At 35.0% G+C, this 23,547-nt stretch overlaps 1 long non-coding RNA gene across 2 annotated transcripts in view; it reads right to left on the bottom strand.

The window, feature by feature from the left end:
- LOC112532358 overlaps positions 1 to 21,538 on the bottom strand; it is a 47,724-nt gene extending 26,186 nt beyond the window's left edge. Inside the window, exons 1-5 of one of the 2 annotated variants that reach the window (XR_005859503.2) lie at positions 21,389 to 21,538; positions 14,884 to 15,003; positions 13,669 to 13,805; positions 10,099 to 10,191; positions 7,649 to 9,286 (exon numbers count right to left, since the gene is read on the bottom strand). This is a non-coding gene — a long non-coding RNA (uncharacterized LOC112532358). Of the gene's footprint in view, positions 1 to 7,648; positions 9,287 to 10,098; positions 10,192 to 13,668; positions 13,806 to 14,883; positions 15,004 to 21,388 lie in introns of those variants that run through there. The other variant, XR_005859504.2, reaches the window with a different exon arrangement.
- Positions 21,539 to 23,547: the final 2,009 nt, after the last annotated feature.

Below are 23,547 nucleotides of genomic sequence, written 5' to 3'. Positions count from 1 at the left end.
AAACAAGCATTCAGAAGATCTCAGGCACCAAAATCTTTCAAGAACCAGGCTCCAGCAGTGTCAGTTAGAATACATTACCTGTAGTATGTACACAGCCCTTGTGTTCTGCTCTCACATGGTGGAGTTAGTTACTGACTGGCCATAGGGTGGCACTTCTCAAGTTTACCTTTCCTAGCTAATTTCTTCAGCATCTTATGTAGTATTTTTGGGTTATTATTCTGAGGTACTTAACTATCTTGCCATTTGTACTGACACAGTAGGCAGTGCAATTTTAAGGGACTGCAATAATCGAGTTAGGGGAATTAATTAAGGTACTTCAGATTTTGCCCTGGGCCTGCCAACCAACTGCCAGGTTCAACTGACTTTTAATAACATTGTTCTTTGTTAAGGCAATAATATATGCTTTGCAGTCAAATAATGTATCCAGTACACTACAACACAAAAGAAACAACTTTCTGTTCTTATTCACTTAGACTCCTCAAAGATTAGACTCTAGTCTTACATTTGTAAACAAATGAAATAAATCTCATCCATCACTAGAAGTATTAATCTCTCTTAATAGAGTTATCACATCCTTGTATAGAAGCTATTACCACACCTACATTTTTTGTAGAATTTATACAATAGATTGGTAGAAAATAGAACTAGTCCCAGATTTACATATTACAGTATTCTCCAGCATTTTTTCTTTTGTTTATCTAGTTCCTTCATTTCGCTAATTTCCTGCTAAACTTCTTTCATCTATCCAGTTCAAACTGCAGGGAGACCAAGAGAGAATCAAATCCATTCACTTTACATGTCTTGAGGCCAAACATCTGCCTGAATGGGATGCAAAATATGTTGAAAGATTGTGATTTGTTGCTCATGACTTGTTTCCCCCCTCTTCAGACGCCTGCAATGCATTTCATTAAAACTCACTAAAATGAATTTTAAAGGATGCATCTTAGAGGCATTAAGTACACTGCTTCATTTTGAGTAAATTCTCTTAGGAATCAGGAAATAGAAAAAGCCAGTGAAAGAGCTAAATTGTTTCTCTAAATGAAAAATTGCATAAATGTATAAAGCCTCTCATCTTGAAAAATCAAAGAAAGCCTGTATTCATGGAAGGTTATTATAAGAAAGAAATTCTTTCTTTGACTCAGCCTTCAGTTACAAATGACCTGTTATGGCACATACAAGAAGATTAACAGATGCATGGGTTACAGCTAGATCTTAATAATAACAGACATCTTCTGTGTCACAGCCTTCAGGGAAAGACTGCCTGTTGACATTGTATTTGGATCTTCTTTTACAATTAAATCTATCTTTAGAGTATGTGAAAAAACTAAAACAACAACAAAAGAAATATACTAACTGCTATGGAAGTTTTGCTTATTTTTTCACCTGAAACTAAAAGAGTGGACCATCCCATCCATTTAAATTAATCTTAATGTATGTTTTGTTAGCAGTGGTGAGCAGCTCAACTCAGTTCCTTTTCTTTGCCACTCTGCCTGGTTGTGCCAGGAGAAGTGTACAGTCATGTGGAGTAACAAAATTCTCAAGATTTTCTTCAATCAAAATCAGATTAATTTCACCAGGAAGACAAGAATTATTTCAACAACTATGCAATTGCCCTTTATTTTACAGATAAAAAAGGCAAGATATTGTCAGCTGGACTGTACAGAAAAATTAGCAAGATCAGACTTCAAAGAGGAATTATTATGCAGGCTTCTGTTCATTTCCACTTTCCTTAAATATGTGTATTTTACAAAGACATCAGTCTTTTTGAAGGACTATGAACAGGTTTACTGATTGGAATATAGTAAACATAGTAAGAACTATGATTTTTAGTTAATTAGTTAATTTTCAGCAATAATTTTCCTCTGCATTCAAATATACCAAATCTAAAAGAAAGTGAAATGCAGAACTTGATCAGATGTGATAAACTTTAAACAGAAAATTTACAGAATGTAAGAACAATTGAAGTAATAAAAAATTAGAAAACATGTAGTCACTGTAATATATGAAAGTGTGAAGACACTCTTGTATCCTCTTCTGGAAAAAAAAAAAACAAAAAACCTTAATATTAAAAACTATATCTATGTAACGAAACATAATTTAGGATATTATGCCATGGTGAGTTCGGAGCCAATGTGTTTTTAAACGTATTCCTTTTTGACAAGAGTGTTCAAGGCTGTTTTTCTGTTGCCTGATGAACTGGCTAAGAAAAATACTGTAAGGCTATGTACACATTTCACAGCCTATGTTTTTCCTTTCATTTTGTAATGGCTTTTTCACACAGCGTGCTTGTGAATAACAGAATGGGATGAAATGACAAAACAGTTTGGAAGACTATTACAAGCTAGGAGAGGAGAGGGAATGGCTATCTTACATCTATCCTATGCTTCCTGTTGCTGCCAATCACTCCAGCATCTCATCATGATCTCTGATTTCTTTTAACACAAATTCTGTTTTGAAAGTATATAAAAATTTCAATTAAGATGGAGTTTTCTTAGTAGTAACATGTATTTAAATAGTACCAATGCACAACTGCAAAAATAAGTAGATGAAACACATAGTGAAGCCTTATTTTTGTTGTTTCTATTTTTTTTTTTTTTGAAATGCACAATGAAGACTAGAAAGGCCATATTTTTAAATGCTGTTATTTGATTTCATTATTGAGCTTCTCAGTTTTCTTCTGTGTCTGTCAAAATACACTTTTAAATGCAGTTGTTATTGATTCAATTGATTCTATTGCCTATTTCATGTCCAGCTGTACTTGGATGTGTCAGATTTGATATCATTTTCAGCACTCCTACTTGCTAAGCTGTAGTAAGAACAGCAAGCATACTAAAGGCTTCAAAGTATTTTTTCAAATCATTTCGCATAGAGATCACAGTAAAAATAACACATCTAACCTGATTATAATTTATGTATCTGTTAGTTTCTGGTGAAAATGCAATTTTCAATATTTGCAATTTGCAATGTATTTCATGTTCAGCTCATTTTAATATTGTGTTTGGTAAGCATCTAACATTCATTTCAAGCAATTCTGTGTAATAAAGTCACTACAGTTTGTTCCAAGCATGCTTTGAACTTTTGTTTATAAGTAAAAGTAAGCTTATAATATATTTTGAAATATTTTGGAAACAAACAAACAAAAATTGGTATGGAAGATAATGCATCTAGAAAATAATCATCCACATTTTTCATTAAATATATACATACATATATATTCATGATTTGTACAGTAAAGTTTCTAGTAGCATAAAGTTTAAAGTAACAAATAGAGAAATAGTAGTGAAGGTACTTCACTCAACTCTGACAACATTTTGACAGTAATTTCTCTTGATAATTTCAGCCTTAACAATATAACAATGTTTTGACATATACAGTAGTATATGTCCAAACAGCAAAGTAATATAGCAGAACTCAGACATAAGATGTACTCCCATATCTGCATTACTGCACACCAGTCTGTACTGTTATGCACAGGAACATTTTCAAATGCAAATTAAGGACTGGTGTGTAAGACATACTCTACAATCTCAAGCCAAAACAAACAAAAAAACAAACAAACAAAAAACCTATTCCTATTACAGAAAGGAAGGAAACTGAGCACACAATATGAGTTGTTGACCTGGATATTGGGAACTTGTAAGGTACAATCAAGAAAGTAATTACAGACATAGTCTGTACGAGATGAATGATGTGCAGTATATTGGGGACCATGGAAAGAAAGCAGGGTCCTATGGGATATTATTCTTCCTTATAAAAAATTATTAGAGAAAGAGTGAAATATAATCAGACCTGGGCTTCTCAGATGGTTGCACTGGGAAGTGAAAATAGCCATAGATTTCTCCAAGGGCAAAACACGGAGTAAAAAAGAGTGAACTATGTACAAGGGGAGCATGTTGGATGGGGTGATGACCCTGGCCATGTAATTTGTTGGTAACCACAAACATTGTAAGAGTCTTAATGCAGTTAGATGATGTCATGTACTTCTAGCTACTAAAACAAACAAACAATCAAACAAGAAAAAAACAACAAAATTAGGCCCTGTTAGTAGGCCCTGTATATTTCAAATGTTAGATAGCTTTCTAAGAAAATAAAGGTTATAAATAGTTTAAAATACCATTTTCAGAATGTTGAGGTTTTTTTTCTGTTTTATATCTATATACATAAGATTACAAGGCAAAACAATAACAAAGGCTATAGAGAATGAAAAAACCATCACTTTCTATTTGCTCTGAGTGTCTTCACCTTGTAATAAAGAATATTGGACACAATTGCAATGTAACTTCATTTGAAGATAACCGCAGGCACTTTTTATCTATCTTGTTTGTGACTTCAGTCTGGTTACGGGAAATTCATCCACATTTTACCTCAAAGAACCTGCTAATTTGGATCTAGAAGGAATATAAATTGTATCATTATCCCCTTTATAACATTTACACAGTGGATAACATTCAGAGTGCAGTGAAGAACAATGAAAAGGATTTCCATTCTTTAAAAGTGATATATTTTTTTTTTCACTTCAAAATTGCATTTTAAGTGTAAACAGTAGAAAGGTGAATAAGGCCAATGATTGGTATAGAAATAGATATATTTTTGTTAGGAAACTTCAAAAATCAAACAAGACAATACCTAACCATCTGCTACTGATAATGCAGCAGTGATAGTTGTATAATTCACATTTATTCTTTTTCATACTTCTGTTGCAGGGTCTCAGAGCACTGGAGGGCATTTTTGTTTTCTAGTTCTTAAATTTAATTGAATGAATACATAAAAGATAGCAAGTTGTCCTTTTGGAAACCCATAGTTACTTTAAGTTGTTGTGAATTTTCCTTTAGATACACAAATCCAGAACACTCTTACGGGTCCTCACCTTAATCTAGGGTGGTGTGACTAATTTAAATCCCTTACTCTTCATTTTAAGGTATAAAACTCTGCATTAGCTAACATTTAACAGATTGAACTGCCTCTGATTTCAAGCACTTGATGCAAAGCAGGATACTGCTTAAACACAAGAAATGGGATTAGATCCTATTATTAGTAGTTCGTACACCTATGTAGCAAATTTTGATAATATCACAATTATCTATCAATTTGGCCAGGCAAATAACATACAGTTTTATGGCTCTGTGAATGAATATAGGAAACTTACAGAAACTAAACTTAATCTATGTCTTCCCTGTGTTAACACACACAAAGATTCAGAAATACATATCAATTTATAACAATATTTGTACTTTTGTGTAACACCTGATCACTCCTCTCTGAAATATTTCTAGAGCAGAGGTGATGCATAAGTGGGGAGGCAGTGAAAAACCTTCAGCTAGCATTAATTTTATAGCTCTATGAAATGTGTAAATGTATGTGGGACATCAGAATAAGAGTAGTAATTCTGAATATTCTGTACCTACAAAGCTATTTGGAAATTCTGGAGTAGGTTTCAGACCACTGCATGAAATGTCAGACTAAGGACTCGGTAAGCTGTTATAGCTCCACTGACATCAAATTGAGGCTAGAGCACCATGACTTTTGTCTCGGCATTATGTAGCCTAGCATGTTGTTGTAGTTGCATCCAAAATTTTATATATAATTTATCATTTTATAGTTCTCATAGTTTTCCCTTTGTTTTTATGCTAACGAACAGCTCCTTGCTTTCTGAACATTCTGGTATGTACTGGAATTTTTTGCCTTTCTGCTGTGTGGATGAATGCATGCTTGCTTGTTTATGCTACCCACACTCCACTGTTACCTCCATTATCATTATGCAACACATTCTTTTCTTTTTTTTTTTTTTTTTTTTCTGACTATGAGCAAACTTGTCCACCCTCTTAGCAGTTCCCTGGATCAGTGTTTTGTTTGCTAATGAACTGAATGTGTTGAGCTAGATGAATAGCTTCCTCTGCTATCAGATCTTATTCTAGACCTTAATGACAGCTCCTTATCAGCAGTACCAATTACCAGTGAATCCCCAATTCTGTCTCCTTTGTCTGCCCACATTTCACAACACTTAGCCAGTTGTCACAACATCCCAACAAAAGCCATTATTGACTGTTCACTTTTCTGATACATAATCTTCTCATGTCTCCTTTTCATAACAGCTTATTTCCACATTTGTTTCATCTTTGTGCATCATAATATGATAAATATAGTCACCACTGCCTTCTACCACCGCCTGTCCATTAGTGTCCCTGCTGCCTTCGGAGGCTAGAACAGTGCACCTCATGCAAGCTACAGCAAACAATATACTGAAGTTAAAAACTTTCTGGAAATCTTGATTATACATAAGACATAACTGTGATTTTGCTGTTACTGAAATATTTAATGTTATAGACACATTATTATATATATATAATGACATTGGAATCAGGAACTTAACTACTTCTAGTACAAATATAACAATACTACACATACTTTCTCTGATTTCATAGCCTGGCACATGTATTCTGACAACTTCCTCACTTGGGTTTGTTTTTTTCTGAAAGTCTTTTGTAAGTTTAGCAACTCAAAGCTTACAGGTAAGACTTGGGAGGAACGAGATTAGCGAATAAAAATAAGTCTATTTTGTTTACATTTATGTCAAGGAACCCTGGAACATCTACCTAAGATTATGTTTTCCAGAGTAAATTTATTCAGCAGTAAAGCAAACAAACAAAAACCCCTCTTCCATATCCTGTGGTTTAGGCATAAGAAAAAAAAAAAAAGGGTTGAACATACAGAGTCCCCATGCAGTTCCATATACACCAGTAATTTCTTTGTGATTTGCACCAAGTAAAGTTCAAAGGCTTCTAAAATTTTTTAAATAATAATTGTCTAAGGTTCTTTGTGCTGCATCTTTCCTCAAATGGCTATGTCAATATAAAACATGTTTTGTTTTGTTAGGAGTAAGTGTTAATCTGCCTCAGGGTAGGAAGGCCCTACACAGGGATCTGAATAGATTGAATCAATGGGCTGAGGTCAGTGAAATGAAATTCAGCAAGAACTAGTGCCAGGTTCTGCACTTTGGCCACAACAACCCCAGGCAACACTGCAGGCTTGGGGCAGAGAGGCTGGAACACTGTGTAGAGGAAACAGACCTGGGGGCATTGGTTGATGCTTGGCTGAACACAAGCCAGCAGCGTGCCCAGGTGTCCAAGAAGGCCAATGGCATCCTGGCTCATATCAGAAACAGTGTTGTCAGAAGGAGCAGGGAAGTGATCATCCCTCTGTATTCAGCACTGGTGAGGCCACACCTTGAGTACTGTGCTGTTTTGGGCCCCTCACTACAAGAAAGACATCGAAGCCCTGGAGCATGTTCAGAGAAGGACAATGAATCTGGTGAGGGGCTTGATGAGGAGTGGCTGAGGAAACTGGGATTATTTAGTCTGGAGAACAGGAGGCTCAGGTGTGACCTTATCTCTCTTTAAAACTACCTGAAAGGAGGCTGAGACAAGGTGGTTGTTGGCCTCTTTTTCTATGTAACTAGTGATGGAACAACAGAGAATTATCTCAAGTTGCACCAGGGAAGATTTAAGTTGGACATTGGGAAAAATTTCATCTCTGAAAGAGTGGTCAGGTGCTGGAATGAGTTGCCTAGGGAGCTGATTGAGTCACTGTCCCTGGAAGTGCTCAAGAAACAGTTAGATGTTGCACTGAGTGACATGGTTTATTGGGAAATACTGGCGATGGGTGGATGGTTGGACTGGATGATCTTGGACATCTTTTCCAGCCTTGGTGATTCTATGATTCTATGATTGTTTAAAAAGATAATTGGTACAGAAAGTTTTCCTGAACCCCATTTCTCCACAAGAAGCAGACGATTGGTTAATACATAAAACATACAAAACTGTCTCAGAGTGTACTTTCAGGTTATGCTCAGTATGTAGGCTCTTTAAATTAAAATGTTATTATAAAAGCCTTTAGATCTTTCTCTTCTTATCTTTTCTACATCAACAGAGGGTACTTGTTAGTGAAAAACAAAACAGAAATTATAGTCTATGTTGTCTAGCATCTCATTTTGTTTTTAGCAGCATCACCCAGACCCAGGTGATAAAAATTTAGATCAAATAATTAGAAGTCATTGCTGTTTTTTGTTTGTTTGTTTGTTTTAAATTAAATATAAAACAAAGATTTAGAGCAACAACAAAAAAAAGTATTAAAACAAGGATAGCAAAGAGAGATCACACAGAGATCTTCCCGTTGAAAGAATATCACATAAATCAGCCATTCTTCCTAAATTAAATCTACATTTTGTAACATATATATATACAAAACTCATTGCTTTGCAAGCATCTCTCTAGATAGAATTGGTACTTGTGAAATGCTTGATCTATATAAAGCAGTGCTTAAGGCAGTGACAGTAGTGCCAGCGCACACAGCATATATCCTAGATGGAGCACAAGGGTATCAGCATAGCTCAGACAGCTCAAACTACAGTGGATTGGGATTTAGTGAACTATGTCTCTGGTCAACATTACAGCATCTTAGGAGAACATGGGAACATTGAGGAGAACACATGGTAGATATTTCTCTGCATATCTGCTACACATTGTCTCATCAGGAAAGGCAGGAAAGGCCCTATTTAAACAACTGGAAGGAGCTTTGTGTACTTCCAATGTCAGCTGCTCTGCAGCTTTGTGACAGACAGGGACTCATGCTGGAAATAAATGAAAAGATTATTTGACTCAAGGTCACAGGCAAACTGAGGGTACAAACAAAGCAAGGACTAAAAAAGCTCTCACAAAAATGTGCTTGTAGGCTACTTTCTTGTGAAGAAGTATTCTGCTTTCCCTTAAGAGTAAAGGGATTAGTCAACCACACATTTCATTCTTCCCTAGCATACATAACTGAATGTTTTCTGTGAGCTAGAAACAGGGGAAAAAATGAGGACTGATATGGTGACTATGCAAGAAGCAGACAAATCAATAACACACTCTTCATTATCATATGTACCCAGAATGAAAAGAGTAATGGTTTGATTCGAGATTGTGAGTTATTTATGTAATTCATCGATACAGAAATGGAGTGGTTTTTTTGTTTGTTTTGTTTTCTGTTTGTTTGCTGTTGTTGTTGCTGTTGTTGTTTGGTGGTTTTATTTATTTAATTAATTATTTATTTTGATGGAAGAGGGGAATACAGAAAGAGTTCTTCCTCTTTTAGGGGCTCAAGCAGTCATCGTTGCAAATATGCAGTAGCTCTCAGATAAGTTTTTACCGCACTCTTCATTGTCACACACCATCACTCAAACCTGACCTTTAAGTTGAGCCTACAAATCCAGACAAGCTCCAGTTCCAAATAGATGTGTTATCCTCGGGGGCTGAGTCAATACAAAAACAGAAAACAGAAGTATTCTTTAAGGGAGACAGATTTTCTACCAAGAAATATTTTATATATGAACTTTTCTTTCTAAGAGAAATCAAAATAATTCTTACTAAAAGAAAAATAATCTTACAGGTCCACAGTTACCAGAAAGAAATCCTATCAAGTGATATAGTTGTACTACAAATGAAAACATAAAAAAAGAAAAAATCCTGACTGTCAGACCTATAGAATGACAAATGTCCATGCTGCAAGTTAGATGCCTCTCAGCTGAAACCTGACTGCTTGAAAAAAATTTATTCAGAATGCCTCCTTACCAGTAGAAGCATTTCCTTTTTTTTTTTTTTCATATCACTCAGTGTAAACAGTTATCAACCTATCAGACGATGTTTCTTGTATTCTGTCCTAATAACTACAGTATAAACTTCAGTGCTCAAGAAAGCATTGGTCTGCTATGTCTCTGGTCACAGTGATTCCTGGTCCATTAGTAATACCAACAAATAAATCCTGCGGCGGACAAATTTCTCAGCAACATCAGACAACATGGTGGATACCACAAGAATTTGACTGTTGAAGTATGGAAAAGCTTTCCTTCTCTATTTTCTTCCACTGTCTGGAATAGTCCATTCGAATATTACTGAGACTATCAGTGCTGAAGACCTACCAAAAAATTCAGGTGTTTAAGTTGCAAATAGCATTTCTGATGCATGATGTCTGTTTTTGATGCGTTATCATACATGCCTCGGGTTTTCATGCTGCAATTACTTTGATATCTATGATTGTGTTTCTACCCAGTTGCTCTTGAATTACCTGAGTAATAGTCAGCTAATAATAAAAGCCACTCCTGGAGCTCCTCTTCTGTTTGTATAATCCTGGATTAGCTTGCAGACTCCAAAGACAGCACTAGTTTGAGAGACACAGAAAATGCTATGAGTTTCAGAAGATGTAAGCATACACCTTCCATGTCATGTTTCGCCCAGGAAGATAAGGATTTTCTCATCCATTTTGGACAAGATACCTGTATGAAAAGGAAGTCACTGCATACAAATCAAGTACACATAACTACAAGACCTCTCTTCTGCTTCTCAGTACTGGTTTTCTTGTTCTATTTTCAGTTTTTGGTTATTGGTTATGGTTATTAGGATCAATTGGACCCCTCCCCCCCCCAAAAAAAAAAAATCAAAGAATGTGTAGCAACGAGACATTTTAACAGAAACTTGATTTTTTTATTACACTTCTGTTGAAGCTCATGTTCCAACTGTATTAATACAGAATAATCCTATAATTAATAGCTAATAAGAAAAGGGGCATAATTTTAACAAGATTTGCCTACTTGAAGAAATATTTCTATGCTGAGTTCACACTTATTGAATTGAAAGCTATTTTTTTTCTTTTTTTCCCCCTTTTATGTTTTATTCATGAGATCCCCTTTTGCTTTTCAGTTTAAATAAAGAACTGTGATTATCTGTAAAACTGATTGCTTAAAGTAATTAATCATTTTCCTTATGAAATTTCCTGGGTAAATTAAGGATCTTATAATTGAAGGGTTTTCTCTTGTGTAAATGGAGCATGCTGAGAGCCCAGACTGAAAAATAAATGCACTGCCCAGGCCCAAAAAGCTGTTTCTTTTCTTTTAGTCTTTTACTTAGACTAGTAGCTGTCTGATGATTACACAATATTGTTACTAATTCATAGAAATATAAAGATATTTTTAATAGTAATAATTTTCAAAAATAAAATGCTTAGCTTTTTTTTTTTTTTTTTTTAATTACTCTAACAACTTTGCTTTTGCACTGACAGTTCATTTTCTGCATTCAGGCTGACCTTAAACATGTAATATAAAATGTTGGTTGTTGTTAGGCATTTTAGAAAACCTAATCTGCAATTACAGTGGCTTGCCCAGGATGGTACCAATCTGCATAAAACAAGCTGGAACCACAATCCAAACTTCAGATTAGAAGTAGTCATTCAACCAAAATACTCTCAGTTTTCTCCAAGATCAAAGCCAGTACTGCGTAATATCAGATAATAATGTGGATAGAAACAGGTTGACCATTAAAAAGCCTGAAAACATTAAAGAGACAGGGATGTATATATGTATGTATATGTGCACTCCAGCTTGATAAAAAATATATAAATATTGACACGATCAAAATGAAAAGAGGACCAAAACTTGCCTGCTGCTTTAGCTCATTAAGAAACAGAATTCTCAATAAGAATATTATTGATCTTGAGGAGGAGGAGTAGTGAGGAACATTAAACAATAAAAAATATGGAAATGGATAAGATTTTGAAAACTGTGTGAAGAAGTCAGAGAAGGTAAGTAAACAAGAAGAAAGGGTAGTCAGTTTATTCACTCCCAACTGCAACAAATGCCTGTAATAGTAAGGGAATGCTTGGATTCAACCCCTATGGGGAAATAAAAATATTATAAATTTAATGAGAGAAGCATAATTGTAATATAATATTTTTAATACTGATTGAGGTCTACTGTGAGTGAAAAAAAAAAAAAAAAAGAATCTATTGATATCTCAAAAGAACTTAAACACCTAGTAAAAATTATAAAATTCCTAAATTTTATATGCAATTCTCATCTACGTTGTTTGTCTTTGCTGCTAGAAACCATCAGCAGCTTCATTCAGTTCAAAAAAATATTGAAAGGCATATTAGAGATCTAATTCCTACTAATTTCAATGAGAATTGCACCCCTTTTGGTATTCTGGGTTTGGGTATTTTTTCTCAGTTCTCACAATGCAAAATGAGAATAAAATACCTTGATTTTACAGGACTTGTGAGAGTTTTAAATATTTGTGAGTTGCTCAGTAAAGGACATCTAAGCATATGAGTATTATAGATAACTTGAAAAATAATCAATGTAAAAGTAAGAAAAGGAACAATCTGTTACTGAAAAAGCAATAGAAAGAACGGTATGTTTGTTTCTTTTTTTCTTGATAAATCTAATGATATATGACTGGAAAATTTTTACTATTAAGGCAAAGATTGCATGAGAGAAAAGGCCAGTCAAAATATCTTATCATGTAGTCAGCATTTTAAGGTATTCTCTTTTGTTCTGTTTACAAAATAAAGATAGATTTCCATAATTTAAATGGAGAAGTAAGCATAAGAAGTTACTATTTACATTTTGCTGACACATTTTTGATTATTAGGGAGCTACGTCTTTATTCATACTATAAGCATAAAAAAATCCTTTATTAGTGTTCAACATTATACAAGGTTGCATTCCCAAACTTGTAAAGTGTCAATGTATTGTTTTTCCTGGAATCTCATAATTAATTCATCATCAGCATAGCTTTGGGTCTTTATTCTGATCCATTTTCTAAACAGTGTTACCAGGAAATTATGTTCTGTGCCTCTGTTTGTTTAAAGAATATCACTGCTGAATTTACAACAAGCAAAATAGTTAAAGGAAGGCCTTTGGGGGATTGTAGTAAATTAAAAATGAAAACACAATGAGAGGAATATGGAATTTACAACCAGAAAAATCTCATAAAGAAGTGTATGTTTCAAGATGTATATAAATCAAATACAGCTTTTGCAAATACTTACAGAATAATGTATAAATGATTGCTGGATTCAAATACAAGTAAGTTACATTACTACCTCCTGCATAACATTTCCATTCTGTAAAAATGGGAGGCTCCTATGCAGTAAGTGTGAGGATTTTGTTTGTTATTGCAATTAAATATCATGAAAAGTCAGAAATGGGCTTACCTCCAGTTATCAACAAAAGGCCTGGTCCAAACTCACTGAAGGCAATAATAATCTTTACAAATACTTCAGTGGCTTTGATTCAAAAGCATATTATAATTTAGTGCAATTTACTGATAACTCTTTGATGTTTAATTTCAGTGAAGCTGTGTACATTTACAGTGGTGAAAAATGATTTCCCAAAATGAATGAGGAAAATGTATATGAATAAAAAAAGTCAATAGGATTTCATCAGATGAAAAAATAAGTCCCTGTCTTTAAATTACATTAGGAATGTTACTCTACAAATCTTCTTAAAATGGCAAAATTTTGCACTCTGGACTTCCAGTAATAAATTTTATATTAGGAAAGAAGCAAAATAGTGAGGAAAAAAGAAGACAAGTAAAATGAATCTATTCCTGTAGTGCACTGCACTACATTTGATTCTACTCACCAGATTATAAATTGCCCTACTGTAATAAAGACTAGGTTCCTGTTTCCAATTCTACAGTACTCTGGTGAAACTTGAGTTGTAGTTACAGTCAGTGCTTCAAAGGCATTATGAGTAAAAGAACATAACTGCTTCAGGAGAAAGACACAACAGGGCAGGAGTAGTTCACCAGTTACATATGATTTAAACATTTGGCTTTATACTTCAGTTTTGTGTTGTACCAATGTCTCTGAAGTGTGCTTCCTTCAGTTTTCCTCTCCTCCCTTCCACATCTTCTGACTTCAACTGCACAGTGTGCTTCCCATTCTTTCCTTACTCTGTTGAACTTAAGAAGCAACAGTAGAAAACCCTGTTGAGACTGAGGAAAATTGAAAGGATGTCAGTAGTCCCTTGAATCTTCTCTCAGATCGATCTTCAGTTGCATGATCTGTGAAGCTTGATCAGGCGACAGCCAGGAAACTGCAGCCTCTGGCTCAGCACCCTCATATATGCTTTAAGAACTCCAAAGGAAAAGATTTACAGGAGCATAGGACCAGAAGCAGTGTGTCATAAAGGCAGTAATGTGCAGTGTATTGCAGGAGAATTACTAACAGACACAAGATGATTCTAGAGATGGTAATGTAACGCCTCCATCACTCTAGACCCCAACAAAAACCTAAAGAACCTCAAAGGTTTATCACAGCCAGAAAAAAGTTCGTATGAAGGAGTTGTTAATATTTTCTAGAAAAAAAAAAAAAAAAAAGATATATCCCAACTATACTTATTCTCCTTATTTTGTTTTTTATCAGTGACAGCAACAGCAAATTTTTGACTGTGCTTTTAAAATCACAGAAAATTTCATTCAGTCAGATGAGTCAGGAAATCCTTGACAAATCGGTCTATCAAATTATTATATAAGAACAGAAAACAATTTATGTTAGGAAAATTGTAACCAGTCCTAAATGGGTGGCCTTAAGATAATATTCTTGGTAAGTTCCACAGGCAAAATTGTGCCTTGTTTCTCACAGTTTCTGCTTGGAGCCTCTCAGTCTTCTGGTTGCTCCTTTCCCTGAGATCTACTTGGCCTGTGCATGCAGGGCACTGACAAATACAGAGAGTGTTTCTGGCGAAGAAAAATTTATTTGACAGCTGATGACTTAGGGGCAACTGTGATGTCTGATTTATGACCTTTATCATCATCTTTTATTTGGACACTTCTTCTGTCAGTACTGAAAGCATTTTTTCTTTTTCTTTTAGCCTTTTCTTTACAGATCGCTCTGTACCTCCATATTTGACCTTACAGTCACTTTGTGCAATCTCGGATGGCATTCTGTCAGACCATCAAAAATTAGCCATTTCTTACCAAACTGACAGAAAACCCTAACAAAGCCTCAACTGCATCTTTTGGACCTTTTTTATTTCCAGGGTGCAAACTAATGGAAATAGAAATTACTTACATCAGCCACTCTTTCGGGGGCAAGTACTGTGATGTTAAGATACATTCATGCTGTTGCTACAGAACTTCGGAGATGTTGTGGAATTACCACACCTATGTGGACATGGCACTGTAAGTATTCCTGTAAAAGACAGGATTTACTAATAAATATTTCAGTTAATTGAAAAAAATTCCAATAAATTTTTCCTTTTTTTCTCTCACATGTTAAATAAGTACTTGAAATATTATCATAGCTCAGTCCCTTGTTACTGATGTGATGAAAGACTTGTTGGCCTACAGTGAGGAGTCACATTAGATAATCAGAATGACCCTCTGAGAACTGTGAATACACAGGCTTCTTCAACCTGAACTAATTCCTGCATGTGAGAAAATGCTAGTGTAGATTATCCTTTTCCAGTTACCTTACTGTTAAAGGCAATAGATCATTCAGAAAATGATGTCAGAAGAATTCTCTGTCAATTTTTTTCTGAATTCCATGGTAACAGAGCATAATCTATAAGAAAACCAGTACAAACAAATAGCATCCTTGATGAAAACACAGTCAAATAGAACCCCTGATGGATATTTCATACATAGGGATAAAATGCAAGTCAGTTTTTCACCAAGTCAGTAGAGAATCTTAAATCATATTTGTTTTTTTTTATTGTTGTATTATTCATGATGGGGATTGCGTTACCTTGCAATTCCAATAACTAAGTAGAAGAACTAGAGAATAATAGCCATATTGATCAGATACTTAATTCTTTAAACAATTTGACTGCATAAATACTCTTAAACTGCAGTTTATACACGTTAAAAAGAGTGTACTTTGGGTTGCTGAGCTACAGATTCCAAGAAGGAATTAATACCAAGGAAAGAAAGGAAAACCAAGAGTAAATTTTTTGCAAAACACAGTTTTTGGAAGAATATTGTAGCTATTTATCTGTCTATTAGTAAGTCAGTTACTCTCTGAGTTTCTCAGATTCTACTTACCTGAAAAATGTTAAAAATATAATTATACTGTATATCAGGGTATTTGTGTCATACTATTTTATAGAATATGAAATTTCTAACAAGGTAAACTATGCTCAGTTGACTAAAATTCTCCCAAAAAAACCCATCAAATATGTTTTTATTATTTTAAATTTGGTATGATGCATATTTTACTTCTACTTTGTACTTTTCATTGTTATTTAATTAAAAAAAATTCCTACATCAAGTTGCAAATACACTTTTTAATATTGAAATTACTTATTCTAATATAATACAGTCTATTAAAAGCTAGAAGACAGCACATTTGCAAAAATAATTTATTGTACAGTTAAATGTAAAGGAAAATGACTGGAAAAATGCAATTTCACAAATGTCAAGAAATTAAAACAAACAAAACAGAACACATTCTTCCTTTGTTCTGAATATAAAAAGCTGATCAACTTTCCTCCTACCAGGAGCATCACGTAATCAGGAGCCACAAACCATATACAGCAGATCTCAGGATGTGAAAAGGAAAATGAAAGAAGTTTATGGCCAAGCTCCAGCACAGATCCCAGGCCAGCCTGCACCTGTGTACGGAATGAGGCTGATAACTTTGATCACAGCACTCGTAACAGCAACGTGTAGTCTCTAGCCCTTTTACAGTCTGGCAATGGATCAGTGCCTTCCAGGCAGTACAGTCCCACTTCTGATCACATAACATAATGCTAACTAAACAATTCTATTAAACTGCTTGCAAGATGTGTGTAGCTCAGTCTTAAGAAATTTTAGGTTTTCTGCTTCCATAGAAGCAAGTTTAAATGTGGATGCCATCTCAACACTATTTCACAGAATCACAGAATCACAGAATCACAGAATGGCCTGGGTTGGAAGGGACCTCAAGGATCATGAATCTCCAACCCCCCTGCTGGGCAGGGCCACCAACCTCCCCATTTACTAGACCAGGTTGCCCAGGGCCCCATCCAACCTGGCCTTGAACATCTCCAGGGAGAGGGCATCCACAACCTCTCTGGGCAGCCTGTTCCAGCACCTCACCACTCTTCTGGTAAAGAACTTCCCCCTAACATCCAACCTAAATCTTCCCTCTTTCAACTTAAAACCATTCCCCCTTGTCCTGCTGTTATCTACCCTTCCAAAGAGTTTACTCCCTTCCTGTTTATAGGCTCCCTTCAGGTACTGAAAGGCTGCAATGAGGTCACCCCACAGCCTTCTCTTCTCCAGACTGAATAAGCCCAGCTCCCTCAGCCTGTCCTCATAGTGGAGGTGCTCCAGCCCCCTGATCATCTTCGTGGCCCTCCTCTGGACCCTTTCCAACAGCTCTCTGTCTTTCTTGTACTGAAAGCTCCAGACCTGGACACAGTACTCCAGATGGGGCCTCACAAGAGCAGAGTAGAGAGGGACTATCACCTTCCTGTCCCTGCTGGCCACCCCTCTCATGATGGAGCCCAGGATACCATTTGCTTTCCAAGCTGCAAGAGCACACTGCTGGCTCATGTTAAGTTTGTCATCCATCAGGACCCCCAGGTCCTTCTCTGCAGAGCTGCTCTCAAGGACTGCTCCTTCCAGTCTGTATAGATGCCTGGGGTTCCTCCGGCCCAAATGCAAAACCCTGCACTTTTCTGTGTTGAACCTCATTAGGTTCACCTGGGCCCACCTCTTAAGTCTGTCAAGGTCCCTCTAATGACAGCACTCTGTGCTGTAGACCACAAGATATACATCAAGATGTACATTTTTTCTATGACTCCTATACTTCCCACAGACACTTCTGGTTCCACCTGATAGCTGACTCAGGAATACATATTATTTTCCAACGGCAAACTGTGCTTTCACACATTAAATTCTGTTTAATTTTTTTTTTTCCTGTGAATTTCAGTAATTGTTACTATAAGTGGATTGTGCCTGAAAAATCATCGGGATCCTACAGCAATAATCTGAACTGAATGCATTTTCTTTGTGATCTAAGTGAAAAACTAACACTTTTTTTTTTTTTTTTTTTTTTTCCCCATTTCATTTCTGTAGAGATGCTGAGGAAACAATGTCACTCTATCCATCATCAGCTATTAGATCTAATTGGATCTAGGAAAAAGAGCAGAGATAGAAATAGAAAAAAAATAAATAAATAGGTAAACACATATTTGAGTTACTAGCTTGAATTTTCTTTATTTCCATGATCATCAGATGTAAATTCATCAGATTTCAATTTGATCTAAACTGTATGACTAGATTTAGATAATTCTAATCTAAATCAGATAAATTATAAAGTAAGAATTCCCAAATGGAAGTGAAATATCTACTAAAAATATAACAGATCACCATACTGAATAACTTATCTGAAAATTTGAAGTCAACAGCATGTATATGAGGGTTGCTCCAAAAGTAATACCTCCTATGACAACAGAGGTGGATGTTGGTGGGGTGTGGAAGCAAAGACTGAACCTTCCCACCAATATTCCATTACATTTTGTTGCAGAGACACAGATGGCTGCAGAGGGGAGGGAGGTCTGACAAAATGGCATCTGATATGCAAGTGCATATGAAACAAAGATATGTCCTTGAATTCTTCCATACAAAAAAAAAAACAATTGCTCTCATAGAGATTAATGGAAGCTTGCTGAGCAGTTATGGAGACCAAACAGTAGCACAGTGAGGCAGTGGGAGATGCGTTTTGGTAGTAGTGATAGCAGTGTGAAAGACAAGCCACATTCCAAATGGCCATGCACTGCTGTAAGACTATGAAATGAAGAGCATCTTTATCAGTTCATCTGCACAAATCTGCTACTGGTGGTAACTATGCTGAAAAATAGTATCTGAGGATTTGAACTGAAAATTTGCTCTATCAAATAGTGTTATTGTGCATTTTGTTTGTGTTGTAGCTTCCATGGAAATAAATAGGAGGCAGTACTGTCAGAGTGACCTACATATTTATAAACAGTGAATTGGGATTCACAAATCAGAAAACTGAGCCAGCAAAAACTGAGTGAGCTAATAAAGCAAAGCAGAATCTTTGATCTCTGATTATGGTCTACATTCAAAAGTTTTCTTTTCTGACCAGAAATCAGTAACAGTTGTGAAACATTAAACTCTATATAGTAAGACATTTCTGGGACTTTCTTCATTTCATCAGCTAAAATTTTGTTTCATATGAAGAACTGTTTAAAACTGAGACATGTAAGAAGCAAGAATATATAAGATCAATACATTTAAAATATGCTTGAAATTCAAATGCTTCTTACCTTTTTTCTAGTAGCAAGCTGAATTTATATTATTTTTAAATGATATTTAAATATTTAAATATTCATTACTAAATTATTTAAATATTTAATGTTAAATATTTAAATATTTTTAATAGATAATATTTTACCCAACAGGATTTCCAGGCTTAATTTGGATCAGTGATAAATGCTACTACGCTGCACATTAGGGTTTTCAGGATGTTATTTCCATGGTTAAAAACCAACCAACCAAAAAAAAAAACCAAAACAAAAACACTAAAAGTCCCCCACAACACACATTAAGGTTTGACTTCCTAAGCTGACTTAGCTCACTGTGACCTAGTTGCAGCTGCAGGGTGAATTGTTCCACCATGCCTTCCACTGCTGCCAAACAAGTTCTCCAGTACTTCCTTGGTAAGATTAGTGCTGTCAGCAGTAAAGCACAGACATTCACTGCATCCATCACAGGTATATACAGACTTCTAAGTACACAAAAATGTTATGTGAACTATTAATAAACAGACTTTAAAAAACTGTCGTAATTCCTGCAAAATACCTGAGCCAAGTAAGAGGTATTTTGTGCAGTCTTCAAAATGCATGTTTAAAATCAATAGTTGTTTTAGGTAACATTTTCCAATGTAGCCAATTGTCTATATGAAAAAAAAAAAACAAAAAAACAACAAAAAAAACACACCTTAAAAACTTAAAATCCACTGTAAAATGTTTGTTTGATTAAATAAATATTATACATAATTATAAAGGACTTCTACTTTCCCTGGGATATAAAGCACTATTGGAAACTACATGAATGTAACATTTTTAAATGTAATAATGTAAAAACAACAGATACTTTCTCTAAAAATAATGTAGAGAATAAAAATATAAGTTGTCATTATTAATGCATTTTTTGTCTTAGTCAGATACTGCATTTTCAATTGATAGCAGCTAAAAATCAATGGAATTTTAACAAAAAATTTCTTCCCTTTTTCTAAGTATGTGCATTTTCTTCCTGTATGTCTCTTCCCATCTAAGAATACCACTGTTTTGTGGCAAATCACTAGTCAGAAGCTTGAAACATCTTACGTAATGCAAACTGAGCTGTAGTTTCAGAAAACATCACCATAAAATTTCCTAACTTCCAGTCTGCACAAAAACTAATTATTCAAAATACTATGCATTGCAAATACAGAATTTTACAGATTTACACTACATATCTATTGCAGTGAAAAAGGATAAACAAATTAGTGAATATATCATAGAAGAACAAAGTATCAGTTGTTTAAACAGGCTTGCCAGAAAAGGTATTCAGAATTTCATACTGGCATGAGCCCATTTGATTCATTAGAAACCTTCATGAACAAATCACCTCTTTTAATTTTAACCTCTAACTGTAATTACAGACACTTGGCTAGTGTCAACACTAATAAGATCTAAAACATTCTTTTTCTTTGGCACTGTTCAGAATTCAGAAAAGTATGCCAAATGATAAATCATTAAAACTGGAAAGGAAAAGCAAACACTTATCAGCGATTACTGAAAAATTTTGAATCTTCCCATTAACCATATATTGTGTAACATCTGGGATCTGTTTTTGATAACTACATATTATTTTTACCAAGGTTCACACAGTTATATTAATTCCAAGTTTTTGGTGAAATATATTATAATTTTTAACTACAGCATGAATTCATTTATTAACCAAAAGTCTAAGGGCTTCACACTCAAGAAAAGATGTAACATACGGAACTAAACATCATCACTGGCTAAATGTATGCACTATATCCACAGGTGGATGTCATCTTTCAAAGAAATTTCTATTGAAGATTGGATTGTACCTTGTTAATTCTTTGTTGCGCAGTATTCAAGAATGTGAAGTGCTTCTTAAATATAACTCCATAAACTCAGGACATTAAGATCTTCAGGTTTGTAATCTTAATTCCCTAATTATCTTCACTGTAATTGCCAGTGATATAAGACATATAGCATCCCTTACTAGCCTGCTTGTATTAGTCTTACTCATAATAATGTAGCATCCCTGGAGTTCACCCAATCTGTATACATACCTGGAATTACTCTGGCCCAAACCCAAAACCTTGCACTTCATTTTGGTGAACCTCATTACGTTCACATGTAATCTATACATAGACATAATCTATGTCACTGATAAAGGTGTTAAAGAGTACTTATCCAAAGAAGGACCCCTGGTAGACACCGCTCATCACCATCCTCCATCCGGATATACAGCCATTGACAGCAACCTTCTGGCTGCAACCTTCCAACCAATTTCTTATCCAACAAATAGTCCAATGTTCAAATTGATACCTCTCTAATTTAGAGATAAGGATGTGGTCAGGACCATGTCAAAGACCTTGCAGAAGTCCAGGTGGGTGACCTGAGTTTCCCTCCCTTTGTCCACCAGTGGTGTCACTCCATCATAGGAGGCCACTAGATTGGTCAGACATGAACGCCCCTTTGTGAAGTCATGCTGACTGTCTTGGATCACCTGCTCATCCTTCATGTGCCCTAACATGTCTTCCATGAGGATGTGTTCTATGATCATCCCAGGCACAGAGGAGAGGATCACTGGCCTGTAGTACCCTGGGTCCTCCTTCCTTCCTTTATTACAAATGGGAGTGATGTTTCCCTTTTTCCAGTCACCAGAGACTTTTCCTCACAGCCACAACTTATCAGATATGACAGTGGCTGCTCAGCAACCACATCACTTCAAGTCCAGTGTGACTCCAAAGTGAGTATCCAACAGAATAAGCATGAATTTACAAAGAAGGCATTAAGAAATCAAAACTGCTGCATAGAGGACATGTGGTGAGATTGCTGTAGGAAATCCAATTAAAGAACAGAATGAGCAAAACTTCTGGCAGGTCAGTCATATTTCACATATTTTGAAAATAAATGCCTAGGTGGTATGAATTTATACTCTACCAGGGCTTTGCATCTTGAGGTTGTATTATTTGTTATATTTAAACTAGTACCCTTAAAACTAAACTGTCTTAGAGAACCACTCCAGCTACTGTTGAAACAATAGCTAAGCTGAGTTCTGTTCTACTAAAGATCAAGTTTGCATATTAATATATTTTTATATGTCTGACAGTATGTCAGTTTTGTATATATATTTTCTTTTTCTATGACAGCATAACAAATGATCTTATCTATCTTATATCTTTATAATCTATAACTTTATAATCTTATAATAATCTTATAATCTTATAACCTCTATAATCTTATGACCTTATCAAATAAGATACAATACATTTTTGCATTAAATCTGTTCTCCAAATGTCTGAGCTTAGAACACAACATGAAGGATCAACATTCTTTGTTTACATGATGATTCAATTGCTACATAATGTCACTGAAGATGTTGTAATATTTTTTTTATTAAGAAAGTGCCCCAAGGCCAAGAATACTGATCAGCTCTTTGGAGGTTTTGGTAACAGCATCCATGATACAAATACAGTTTAATAAAGCTCATTTTAATTGATATATTTTCTCTCTAATTATTCCCTCCAGTCATAGGACAGGCAGTTTCATCTTAGATAGTGTCACACACTGGTATTAAAAAAGGTATTTTGCTAACTGCATAAATCAATTAGTAGCAACACAGGCTACGGGCTAGTCGAAGTAAATGGCATTAAGTATAATTAAGAGTAAACAAAGCTTGTCCCTAAATTCTAAGAGACTATGTACAGTTGGATTTCATCAACTCTATTTGGCAGTAACATATTTACTTGGTAATTGTGACTCACACAAACAATATACCTGCACTGATTAATTTTAGTTGCAAACCCTGTGGTAGGTTAATTAAATGATCCATTCTAAATAATGACAGCTTTTTAAAAGTAGCCCTGTAGGAGCTGAACCGTTGCCTTGAAAGGCATGAGCCAAGCAGAATTTAACTAAGGCAAGACATAGAAATTCTTTTTGACGATGTATTTACACAGAGAATACAAAGAAACTCTTTTTACTTTCTGAAATGTCATGCTATTAAGCATTTGACTACATTGTTGATATTCTATACTTTGTAGCCAGAGACAGAAAATAAAACTGAAATAAAATACATTTGGGATTCCACAGTAAAATATCAGAAAACATGTAGTACTGTAATATACAACTAAATGACTCAGTTTGTAATCGGTGAATTCATAAATGAACCAGCTTTAAAAAAGAGTTCTCCAGACTCATTTCTCCAACAGTTTATGTGCCATCTTTGCAATGTCACTGCAAATTATTCATTCCTATCAGCCTGTGAAAAATGTGAATAGTTATGCCTATGAACTACAGCTTATTTCTCCGGTTTTTGGCCCTCTGTAACTCTGGGACACATATTTTGTAAGATATGAGAACTCTTTTAATTCAATAAAAGTGCATGAAAATGCCCTGTTAACTGCTAAAAATGAATTTAATTGCTATACAGTAGACCAACTGATAATGCCAAACACTTCATTGCTATAGACAAAGTATCC

This window comes from Gallus gallus, chromosome 4, assembly GCF_016699485.2.
Source record: "Gallus gallus isolate bGalGal1 chromosome 4, bGalGal1.mat.broiler.GRCg7b, whole genome shotgun sequence".
In the NCBI taxonomy this organism is placed as follows: domain Eukaryota; kingdom Metazoa; phylum Chordata; class Aves; order Galliformes; family Phasianidae; genus Gallus; species Gallus gallus.
This window is presented reverse-complemented; position numbering and strand designations above follow the sequence as displayed.